At 44.0% G+C, this 12,588-nt stretch overlaps 1 protein-coding gene across 2 annotated transcripts in view; it reads left to right on the forward strand.

Moving 5' to 3' along the window:
• Positions 1 to 3,537: 3,537 nt before the first annotated feature.
• Positions 3,538 to 12,588, forward strand: part of Gpd2 (glycerol-3-phosphate dehydrogenase 2) — a 164,693-nt gene continuing 155,642 nt past the window's right edge. The window contains exon 1 of one of the 2 annotated variants that reach the window (XM_008841740.3): positions 3,538 to 4,046. The gene's annotated coding sequence lies outside the window, so the exon portion shown is untranslated. Of the gene's footprint in view, positions 4,047 to 4,479; positions 4,610 to 12,588 lie in introns of those variants that run through there. The other variant, XM_008841739.3, reaches the window with a different exon arrangement.

Genomic DNA, 12,588 nt, shown 5'->3' on the forward strand with positions numbered 1-12,588 from the left:
GCAAAGCCAGAAAAAACCTGAATAGGCCCCTAGCTTTGCTTGCTGTTAGTTAACTTAAAAAAATCACTTGCTGGGCATGGCTGGCCCATGTCTTTGATCCTAGCACCCACAAGGCAGAAGCAGGCAGATTTCTTGAAGTTCGAGGACAGCCTGGTCTACATAGTCAGTTCCAGGCTAGCCAGGGCTACACAGTGACACCTTGTCTCAAAACAGAACCAAAATAAGAATGTCATTGTGGAGGCCAATCAGCTGACCCCCAGTAACTTTACTGTAGATTATACTAGACTATGATGAGAATGGTGGTCTAGTGTACTTTGCAGATTTGTTGAAATCACTACCTCTTCACTTGAGCCTGTGAAGTTACTTTTCTTGTTACTGTGACAGAATATCTGAGAGAAGTAACCCAGGGAAGGATTTCCTTCGGCTCACAGTTTGAGGATGTCATCCATCCTGGTGGGAAGAGCATGGCAATGATCAGCTCCAACTGTGGCAGCAGAAATAGGCACAGCTGGTTACACTGTATCCAGTCAGGAGCGGAGAGAGCTGAGTGCTGGTGCTCAGGTTGCTTTCTCCTTTTTATTCAAAGCAGGACTCCAAGCAGGTGATGGCACCACCTAATTAAGGCTGTCTTCCCACCTCCGTTAAGCCTCTTCATAAACACCCCCACAGACATGCTCAGAAGTTTGCCTGCTTGCTGATTCTAAATTCTGTCAAGTTGACAAAATTAACCCTCACAGCGAATTTTTATTTATGTATTTATTTTTGATCTCTTTTGAGACAGGGTCTCCCTGTAGCCCCAGCTGGCCTAGAACTCACCATGTAAACCAGGACCTCGATTAATGGCATGCACTACCACGCCCAGCAACCTTTTATTTATTTATCTTTTTAAAGGGTCTCATGAATTGTTATGTAGCTCAGGCTAATCTTGAACTTGAAATTTTCCTGCCTTGGTCTCCTGAGTACTGAGATCGCAGGTATGCACTGGTGCTGATGGATAACATTTTTCCTCAAAGTGCCAAAACCTCAGATCATGCTAACACTGTCATTTTCTGAGCATGCATCCCATTAAGATCCGTGAAGCTCAGTTATCCATGCATAGACCTGGTGACTTGCCCCTCCCCGCCTTCACTCTCCATGATTCACAGTGCTGCTTTACACCCCATAAATTTCTCCAAATCCTCGGGGAAGTAGATTTGAGACTTGGATTTCCCCTTCTATACTTACTAAACTTCTCCTCTTTGGTAAAATTTATTGTTTCAGTGCCTGGAATACAGTGAGGTAAGAAGAAAATGAGTTTGGTTCATTAAGGCTAGCATTCTCTCCTGTACTGGGAAGTATTCTTCCCCACCACAGCAACTGGGTTTAAAGTAACAGAAATCACCTACTCTCCAGGCTTGGGAAAGTAACATGAATTGATGGACAATACTCCAAGAGCATGGAGATCAAATGGTGGACAGATACGGGCTTTGGTAAGATGGAAACAAAGAGGGAAAAGCTTCTCAGAGTTTTGTGGACCTATGAGGGACTATCACATCCTGAACCAACCTCTTTTCCTCCCTGCCTTGTTTCCTCCCTCCCTTCTGAGCACTGCTGGAAATCAAACCTAGGGCCTCCTGCATGCTAGGCAGGTAGGCAGATGCTCTACTGCCAAATTGTAGCCTTAGCCCTTTTCGGTTTTATTTTTAAAATTTTATGCCCTGCCAGGCGTGGTGGCTCATGCATTTAATCCCAGCACTTGGGAGGCAGAGGCAGGCGGATCTCTGTGAACTCGAGGCCAGCATGGTTTACATAGCAAGTCCACCTGTCTCAAAAAGACCAAAAAAAAAAAAAAAAAAAATTGAGAGTTTGGCTAAGCTATTCAGGCCCAGCTTAAACTCACTCTGCAGCTCAGCTCAGGTAGCCCTTGAAGTTGTCATCTTCCTGCTTCATACAGGCTTGTGCCTATATTCTTAGGTACACAAGAAAAGTTGGGTAGCACCAAAGTTATTTGATACTGGAAATCTGAAAGACAGTAAACACTGCTTCTTTCCAAATGCTTAGTCATGCTTATGAGGACAAGGAGAAATACTTCAGACTTTAATTTCCCAAGGTATTGGTCTTCAAGATTGTCTTTGCTGCAACAACTAGTTCGTGTTTTTAAATTTGGCAATGATCAGTGCTTCCTTCCCAACCTCCACTTAGTTCCTCTCTCTTTTTTAATCCCAAACCTGTTCTTGTTTGACTTTGTTTTAATTTCATGAACAGAAAGAAGCAGCAGCAAGTGTCTGTCATAAAGGAGCTCTTTTAAAAATACAAATGTTGTTTGTAGATCTATTGCAAAAATTAATTCTGAAGAACAATACCTAAAGTAATGATTACCCTCTTCTTCCCTGTACAGTTATTTTCATAATGATAAAAACTTGCTTAGGCATTTGGAAGGTTGTGTTCCTGTTAGAGACTCCATCACCAATCAAACTCAGTGGGATTTTTTGTTCTAAGAGCAAGACACAAGGGCAGAGATAAGACAGCTGAATGCTACAGGTACATAAATAGCAGCTTAAAAATGTTTAAAGTATTATATATTAGACTGAGGGGAACACAAGCTTTTATATTTTATCCCCCTTAGAAAATATTGGAGTGAAGAATACTTTTTTCTTTTGGTCTTTTTGAGACAGGGGCTCCCTTCCTTGTAGCCCCAGCTGGCCTGGAACTCACTATAGAGACCAGGCTGGCCTGGATCTCACAGAGATCTCTGTGAGATCTCTCTGCCTGCTGATATTAAAGGAATGCACCACCACACCCTGCCTAAATTAACACACCAACAAACATTTAAACTCCTATTACAGGCACCAGAGTACATGGGTGAATGATGGATGGTTTCCATAGCCCAAGAACTGACTGAATCTTCTGGGAGAATTAGTGGGAAGAAAATTCAATATGGGTGCCAGACTCAACCCTGACCTTTGCTGAGAAACATATGGAACTTGTAGGTACATGTTTGGGATTTGTAAAAAAGTGAAAATCATTGGTCTATAATGAGAGTTCTCAACTCTGACTGCAAAATAGAATAATCTAGGAGAGCTACTGAACAGCCAGTGGCTCTCCAACGTTGTGTATTCGAATCATCTGAATTAGATCTGGGAGCTCAGCCCTCAGCTGGAGTTCAAGAATCCGGTACTCTAGTGCAGAGGATTTACATTTCTATAAAGTTCTCAGGTGATACAGTACTGAGGGACCCCACGGTGGTATAGTGAAAGGCAGTTTAAATGTGAAGGATTTCCAGGGTCCTATTCCAGACCCATTCAGCGGATATAGAGATGGACATATGTATTAGTCATTCTTAGGCCCTAAGTTTTAATATGTCCATGCTCCGGAACTCGTGGGTTCTCTGTGGTTGACGCTCCAGAAATTACTGTGAGTTTGGGATACTATGAACCTACACATTCCTATGGATCAACTGTAGGAATTCTGCAATGTTTAAGAATATTAAATAAATGATTTAGTAATTGATTACCAAACACTGCTAAAATTTCCTTTAAATTAACCTGGCTGCTTTATTCGGGAAGTTTTTCGCATCTTTCCTGTCTATTTTCCAATATCTCCATGGAAACTGTATTAGAACGGACTCAAAAGACTTAACAAAGTGGGGTACTTTAGAACTCCCCGCCCTCTGGGTCCCCTGAGGCCTGTCTAACCCTTGGGGTTGCAACAAGTGAGCTGGGCATGCTCAGTGGGCAGGGTCGGTTTTGGGGGGTGCAAGTGGGAAGCCTAGGGCTCTGCAGCCAGGGCTCGCTCCCTCCCCCCACCTGTATGAGGCTGGGCCCGGGGGACCGTAGCTCACCATCCCACCCCCTACAGACAGGGCTTGGTCTCCGCGCTGACATTCGGGTCAGGAGGCCTAGCGAGCCCGCAGAGCGCGCTGGGGGAGCCGAGCCCAGGGCTTAAGGCAGCCGGCCGGGTCCCAGGGTCCACCCGCCTGGCAGACGCATCCGTAGGCCCAGAGAAGCCTGCGTGCGGCCAGCTGCTGACGAGGGGAGCCGGATCCCGGGCGGGCTACGCGCCAGCAGGTAAGGGGCCCGGGGGCCGGCGGCAGCGTCTGCTGGGGCGGATGGCGGGGGAGGACGCTGGACACCGGATACCTCGCCGGTTTCGCCGGTCTAGCTCACATCTCAGCCCGCCAGCTGTTGCGGCGGGGGCTGCGGTCCCGCAGAGCACAGGGTGGGCAGCCCCGGGCTGGGCCCGCGTACGCCGGGGTCCCTGTTTGGTCTCGGGCCCTGAACGGCGGCACCGCCTGTCTGCAGGCGCCCCTTACCCGCGCGGCCCGGGCTTCCCAGCTGCACTTCCGCGTGTGGCCGCCGGGCCCGAGAAGCCGGGGCCGCCGAGTCACTGTGCACGCGGTGGCGGAGCGGGGTCAGCCCCCGGGAGGCGGAGGCGCGAGGGGAGGGGGAAGTGGCCGGGAGGGGCGGCGGGCGGGTCGGATTACTGTGGCCCCGCCTGACCCGGTGACATCCCCGCGCGCTCGCCGCCAGCCGTGGGCTGACTCTGCTTCCCCGGGAGGCCGACTCCGCCCTGGCTGGAGGAACCCCGCGCCTCTGCCCGCTGCTCCCTCGCGCGTGAGGACCCATCTCAGGTGTGTGCGTCCTGCCGACCCTTCCGCTCCGGGTTTTGGGGACCCCGGCGACTCTGGGGCTGCGGCGTGGCGGAGGGGGTGGGGGTGGTGGTGGTGGTGGCGGGAAACGGGGAAGATTTAGAATTTGTTCCCACCAAGGAAAGATGAGCACAGTTGTTCTTATTCAGGTTAGACTAGGCTGTGATACACTTGATATACTTTACCTAGCAGAGGCAGGGTGTTAGCACTTCAGTGAAACTTTGTGCAAACTTTTAACTTTTGAATGTGGCTAGTCAGATGAGATCAGCTGCTTCCTTTTGAGGCATGGCTGGGAGACCTGTTCAGGAAGAAGAGGCTTTCTTTGAGAGACTCAGCTGCCGGGGCGTGACCGGCCGCGGGGGACATGGAAGGTGTACACTGATGCACTTAAAACGGCCTCTGCTCTCCACGGAGTAACTGCTTCTAGAAAAAGAAAGCTTGCCTGGAAGGCCCAGCTGGGCCAATAAAGTGCTGCTTTTAGCATATGATGGTGCCTAGACCCTCCGTCACCCCTCCTTCATTCCAGACTCCTGCAACAGCCTTCCTCAACAAGCACAGTTCCTCACAAAATCTTAGTGACAGGGGCCACCCAGGTGACACAACACGTAAATATCACAGGAGGCAGCTTCAGAAACAGCCAACCTACTTTAGTCAGCTTGAATAAATAGCTGAGAGAAAGAAGATGGTAAATAACTCTGCCTTCTTTGCTTAAAACAACTTAGTATTTTGCATATGTTCCAAAGTTTAAGGTCTTGGAATTTATTGTTGAGCATGGCAGTTAATAACAATGGCTGCCTGGAGACCAGGCTTTCTTGGTAGTGATTGACCACCCTACTTCTGCAATTCTTGCAGGCCAGCATATGAGGCCTGGATACCATTGCCCAATGGATGGCATGTGCACCTCTGGGACCTCATGATGTGGGTGTTGAAACCTCCCTGTGTTTCTCACAGGGGCATTATGTCAAGTGACTACACTTCCTTGTTCTAGCAATTCAACACTTCCAAATAAAACACGAATGCCCCAATGAATAATGGGTAAGAGATAGGATTTGGGATGAAAATCAACGTTGGAGTTCTGCATTCTGATAGCTCACGTAGAAACTATAAAATTCAAGCCAGTGTGGAAGTGCTCTTGAAGATGCAGTTGCTTGGTTCAGTGAAAAAGAGAGGGACACAATGTTAGCAGTTGCTACTGGGATTTAGGCCCTCCATTTAGTTCTTGTAAATATTTAACATCAGTTATAGATATTTTAAAAGATTTTATTTAAAAAATAGAAAGATTTGATGACTACTGTAGATAAATCATGGTAGCAAACTGATAGAACTCTGATATCCTGTTTGGCTATTTGTTCCCTATCTTCCATCTCAAGGATACAAGTTTTCTGAGACTTAGGGGTGATGTTTTTGCACTCTTGTAGACCTCTAGTACTTAAACGAGTTGTGATTGGCTTGTAGTAAGTATGCAGCAAATGCTTTTTCAAGGAGTGACTAAGACTGGAACAAAGTATCTGATGACTTTGGCCTTAGGTGACATATTTACCTCATTGGTAAAATATGGGTAGTAATAAGCAGCATGTGAAAGATCACTGATAATATACATGGGGGCAGTAAACTCCAAAACGTTAGTGTCCTTCCTTATAATTTCTTTTTGTACTGAAAATGAATTTTCGGAAAAGAATACAGTTAGCTAGATAATTTAACTCTCATGTACATGAATTATCCAATGCTTTCCCACTTCAGTTTGGCGTGTGTGCCGTGTATTGGGGCAGGAGGAGAGCCAGTGGTAGCTCCAATTATTAGAAAAGGAAAGCAAATTCCAGACCATGATCACATTTCTTTTAGGTTTTGGAGTGTGGTGATGTTTTCACTTATGTTTTCCAAAACTTCATTTCTTCCTGCTTAACACCTGGCCTGTAAGGGCAGAAACAACACTTCAGAAAGCACGAGAAACCACAGCCCAAGTCTGTGGTACATTTGTCTTTTTTTTTTTTGCCTGTGTGGTACTGGCTAGCCTGAACATCACTATGTAGATCAGGTTGACCTTGAACTCACACTGATCCACCTGCCTCTGCCCCTGAATGCTGGGATTAAAAGATTATCCCACCATGCCCAGTACATTTGGCTTCTTAAAGGAAGTTTCATGTAGTCTGGTGGAGCATTACATTGTAATAAATGGTAGATAAAGAAAAATTACTGTTACTTTGAGTTTGTTTAGTAAGGTAAAGCATACAGTCATGTGCGCTATGACATCATTTTAGTAAAAAAATGGACAACATATGTGACAATGGACCTACAGGGTTGTATCACCTAGTGAGGTGGAAGCCATTTTAGTTTGTGCAAGGACACTCTGTGATGTTCCCAGAATGATAGATTGCCCAATGAGAGATTTCTCATAAAGGATTCCTATCCCCTTTTACCACAGTGGATTAAGACAGTTGAGGCTTACAATGTTTGTATAGTCCTATACCCAGTGGCAGGATGTTGGCTGTATGGGTAAGGAAGGGCCAGAGGTTAGCATAGGCAACAACTAGTTGGAGACAACTTGATGTTAAAGAGAGCATCATTTGAGTGACAGGCCTAAAGCTGCTGGAAGACTCCAACAAAAGATCATCGTTCCCAGGGTATTTACTCTCATGTATGTAAATGTATATGTAAAGTATGAAAAAGCAAACAAACATGTACTTTGAGAAATGATCTTTCTGCTGGAGTCTGAGAAATTTCCAGAAAAGTTCTATATGCACATGAAAGTACTTTTCACTGTTTTTTTTTATGTTTAGAGCCCAGGATTAGTGCTGAAAATTGTAACTCTTCATTCTTGTCATTTTTACTACATTTATTTAAAACCAGGTGTTGTGGTGCATACTCTTAATCCTAGCACTCAGGGGACAGAGACTTGTAGATCTCCTCTGAGGGTTCAAGGCCAGCCAAGTTTAAGAAGTGAGGCCCTGTCTCAAAAACCAACACAACCATGGAAGACAACCAGGTGTGGTGGGCAGGCCTTTAATCTCAACTCTGGGGCAGGGAGCAACCTCTGGGGACCCTAAGTTCGAAGCCAGCTTGGTCTACATAATAAGTTTCAGGCCACTGGGGCTACAGGGAAATCTGTCTCAAAAAACAAACAAGCAAACAGTGTCAGATGTCCTGCCTTTTACCCTATCCATTTGAGACAATGGGATATGTTTTCCATATTAACCATCAAGGGAAAATTACTAGTTATTGTCCTGAGAGTCCCCCTCCTCCAGCTAACTACTTTTAGGATCTTTTGAGAAAAAGGGAAATGCTGAGTGGAATAACTATGGAATAACTATTCCATAGTGGAAACACTATGGAATAACTGAGAAGGATTAAAAAAAAATTGAACCCAAGGCCTACCACATGTTAGGCAGAAGTGTTACTGTTGAGTCACAGTCTGGACTCTCTTGTGTTTTTTGAGATGGATGGTAGGGTTTTGGTAATATGAACTGGCCCAGACTTCCCTATGTTGCCCAGGCTAACCTTGAAATCACCGCAGTCCTCCTGCCTCAGCGTCTCAAGTGCTAAGATTATAAGCAGGTACCAGCATGCTTGGTTTTTAAGTAGGTTTTGAAATTGCTCATCAAAATACATGGATAGCTCCACTGTATTTTACTACTTTTGAGGAAAGATGAAAAAATGCAAGTAGTGCAAGTAGTGTATTACAGGGAGAAACGAATTCAAGATGTGCCTTATCGCACCTGTTATGAAGGACATGCTTCACTGTTCATTGTTCCTTGTTTTTAAATTATTGACTTGATAGGTAAAAATAAATGTATGACAGAGAGATGATTAGATTCAACTCCTAGCTAGAAAGAGGTGGCTGCAAGCAAGGAAATGTCTTAACTCTTTCTGTAATATGTAGCCAGAGATTGATCAATGACTCACTGGAGAGGAAGGAAGCAAGAGATGCTAATGGTTTTTAAAAATTTCATTCATTGTATGTATCTTATCTGTACTCTTTTGAGATAGGATCTCCTGTAGTCTCAGCTGTCCTGGAACTCTCTGTGTAGGCTAGGCTGACCTTGAACTCACCCAGAGCCGCCCGCCTCTGCCTCTCGAGTGCTGGGATGAAAGGCGTGTGCCACCAAACCTGGCATTGTATCTGTTCTCTTATTTACCATTTTTCAGTTAAGAATTTTGTGTTGATTCTTTCAACATCAGATTTCTAATTTGTGCAGCAGAAAATCCTGAATTGTGCTATTGATAAGTTTAAGCCTTCCTTCTGTCAATTCATTGAAATTGATGAGCAGAATTAACTAATAGACTTTTGTTCCTTTTAGCTGAACATTTATTGTTACATATTTTGATAATAAATACAGTAACTGGGTATAGTTGTGTACCCATACCTTGGGAGGCTGAGGCAGGAGAGTCCAGAGTTCAAGGGTACCCTACGCTACTTAGCAAGATCCTGTCTCAACAAAACAAGAAGAAATCTATATTCACCTGCATTTCTGACTCAAGAAATTTTAAGATCCTTGGGATTTCTAGGTTGAGAATATTTTTGTATACTAATGAGATTGCCCAAAAGCAAGTCCTTAGATAGCTTTTGGTGGAAGCTGGATGCCTGAGACCCTGCCAATGAGATAAAAAAGTTGAAACTTTCAGCCTCACCTTTGGCCTCTGGAGAGGGGAGATAAACTGGAGACTGGAGATAATCTTGAACAGCCATGATTTGATCTTCATTCCTACATAATGGAACCCTCACAGAAGCCCAAGTTAAGTTAGGGGCTTAGAAAGCATCAGTTTTCCAATACTTGAAGGGTGGGGAGTCCAGAAGAGGAGGAAGTATTTTGCCCCTGTTCCCATGCTGAACTGTGCACCTTTTCTTTACATTTGTTTGTTTGTTTGTTATTTATTTTTTTTGAGAGGGTCTAATTATGTAGCTCTGGTTAGCCTGGAACTCGCTATGTAGAGTAGGCTGGCTTAGTGTAGATCACAGAGATCTGCCTGCTTCTGCTTCCGAAGTGCTGGGATTAAAGGTGTGTCATCATGCCTGGCCTCCCTGTTCATTGATACTCTATACAAGCCTTCATGATAAACCCATGAAAGTGTTCCCTTGAATTATGTGAGTTGTAGCTTGTTAACCAAGAGGAGAAGGGTGTGCGACCCTGGATTGGTATATGAGTTGGGCAGACGTGTGGATAACCTGGGAAGCCAATTCTGTGACCACTGTCTAAAGTATGTTTGTGTGTGTTGGTTCTGGGAACTGATTCCTTAACCTATGGGGTCTAGGCTAACATGGGTAGTTAGTATCAGAATTTGAATTAAATTACAGGACTCTTAGTTGGTATTCTCTGGAAAAATGCTTGTGTAGAAAACCTACACACTTGGTGTCAGAGATTGTGAGTAGAGAAATGGCTTTCTTGCTCAGAAGTATTAATAGAAACTTAAGACATTATCAGCATCTTTTTCCCCAGGAAAACTTAAAACAGCGAGATATTTTAACAGTGTGGGTACCTTTTGAACAATGACTTTAGATTTTTCAAGCTTTATATTTTTCAGATTCTTGTCTTTTGGGGAATCTTATCTTTAACTGCCCATATATGTCATTCTATGAAAAATTTGAATGTAGAGGGAAAAGAGACCTCACAAACTGTAACAAGTGAGATTTATTGAAGCTGCTCCCGTCAAACAAATGGCTTCTGAGTAGGATTGGAGCTGGAGGAGTGACTGGTGTGAACACGTCCATCATTCCCTTATTTGTAGGTGATCACTAAGGACGAGTGGAAATTTTAGAGGCTTATACACATGTGAGAAAGAAATGTTATGTTCAATGTAAACCATTTTAGAAAATTTTGGTTTGGATTTTGTGCCATTATTATGTCACTGTGTAACTCTAAGTGTATTTCAAAAGTGATGAAAACAATAGTTCAGAGTACTGGGCTCTTAAAACCCTTCCCTTTGATTTAAACTGAATAAATAAAGGATGTTTTTGTTTCATTGTAATAAGGTCAGGCTTGCTTTGATCCCACCTCTCTCTGCTCCGCCCTTCCTGGGGTCCTTCTGCCCTGTGGGGTCTAGTCTGAGAATGTCTTGGCAGCACTAGTTTTGCTCCTAGGTTCAGCCTTTGCCTTAGGGCTCTAGCTAAGTGAGAGTAACAGGAATTCTCTAAATCTTATTTCTATAGCTGTCATCTGCCGTTGTTCTTCCTTCTACCTCACCTTTTTGAAGGCCCTGACTACTAGCTTGCAATTTCATGAAGTTTTTCTCCATCTCCATAATGAAAAATGCTTTCTTTTTTAATTTAAGATTTATTTATTTTTAATTTTTACTTGGTTTAGTGCATGTGTGATGAGTGTGTGTGTGTGTGTGTGTGTGTGTGTGTCTTGGAATTGAACCCAGGGCTTTTCGCATGTTAGGCAAGCATTCTATCGCTGAGCTACATCCCTAGCCTTTCAACTACTCTTTCTTTTTTTCACATATATTTATTTATTTTGCATGGGTGTGTGACAGTGGGGGCTTCCCTACTGAGCCATCTTGTGAGCCTCAACTACTCTTTTTTGAGACAGGGTCTCACTGTTTAGCCCCAGCTGGTCTGGAACTCTGTCTGTCAATCAGGGTAGCCTCTGTTTCCTAGAGCTCTGCCTGTCTTTGCCTCCCAAATGTTGGGACTAAAGGTGTGCGGCACCATGCTTAGCCTCAACTGTTGCTCTGATGCCACTCGTAAGTCCCTTATATAATCCTCTGTACTGTCACTTATTGAAAATCTGCATCATTTCCTTTCATGCAGGAGCTGGATCTTACAGTTCTATAGACTTCATGATAAATGCCATGACAAATGCCATTTGCACATGAGTGTTACCTAGTGAATACTTACTGAATATACAATACTCTTACAGAGAAATTCAGTTACTCATTCAAAGCCACATAGTTTCTTTGTGGTTTGTCAGAAACTTCTTGAAATCTTTGTAAGGATACAGAGATAATTTTCCTTTTTCCCCCCCACATCTTTTAATTTTTTTATAACTATTTTTTTTTGTTTTTAATACTTTTGTTTAATTTTTGTGCATTTCATAAATGTGGGTCCTTATATTTACAGACAAATATACTGTACTAATTAAAGAAGCTTCTTTTTGCAACAGATGGAAGCTATTAAGAGATCCACAACTGGTCACACACAGAGAATAGATGTTTGAGAGATGCCCAGTCCTAAGTGACACATCTATAGTAGAGCCTCTACACCTAAGGCTCATGGAACATAGCAAAACTGGGGGTAGAGAGAAAACTAATATATCCCTCAACTCTCACCAGTGAAGCTTCCTCATAAAACGGAGTGTGAGGGACATAGAAGGCCACAACTGGCTAAGTTTTAGAGAATAAGAGACTGCAGAGTGCGTGTCCCTGGATAGAACCTGTATTAAACTCTCCCACCCACGGCTCAGGGACCACTGTGGAAGAGGGGGCAGAAAGATTGTCAGAGCCAGGGCTAGTGCATGAACATAAGGAAAGAGGCTTTCAGGCCACTGGAAACTTGTGCATATGAGCTTGCAGCAATGGTGACAGCATGCACAAGACCCATGCAGACTCACTCAGACAAAAACCCAGCATAGAACTTGGGAAATGGGCAGCAGGCCCCAACCCTAGCCAACAAACAATTGGCAAATGATTACTGTGGGGTGATGGAGAGTAGATCTTCTTTAAGGGAGTGACTCTAGATAGGCTTGCTGGACTCCAGTGGATGAACTTGCACTGAGGGAGGCCTGGATAGAAATGCTGGACTGGATAGGACTTAACATATGTAACAGAATAACTTTTCTTTATTTTGAGATAGGGACTTGAAATGTAGGCCAAGCTGGCCTTGAACTCTTGGCTGTCCTGCCTCAACCTCCTGAGTGCTACAATTACAGGTGTGAATTTGCCTTCCCTACTCCTATTTTTGTAATGTGTTTCCTGATTTTTGCTACTTTGATGAATTTTGCTGCTCATCCCACTGAAGTTTGCCTTTA

This window comes from Nannospalax galili, unplaced genomic scaffold (genome assembly GCF_000622305.1).
Source record: "Nannospalax galili isolate Female #2095 unplaced genomic scaffold, S.galili_v1.0 scaffold1181, whole genome shotgun sequence".
Classification (NCBI taxonomy): domain Eukaryota; kingdom Metazoa; phylum Chordata; class Mammalia; order Rodentia; family Spalacidae; genus Nannospalax; species Nannospalax galili.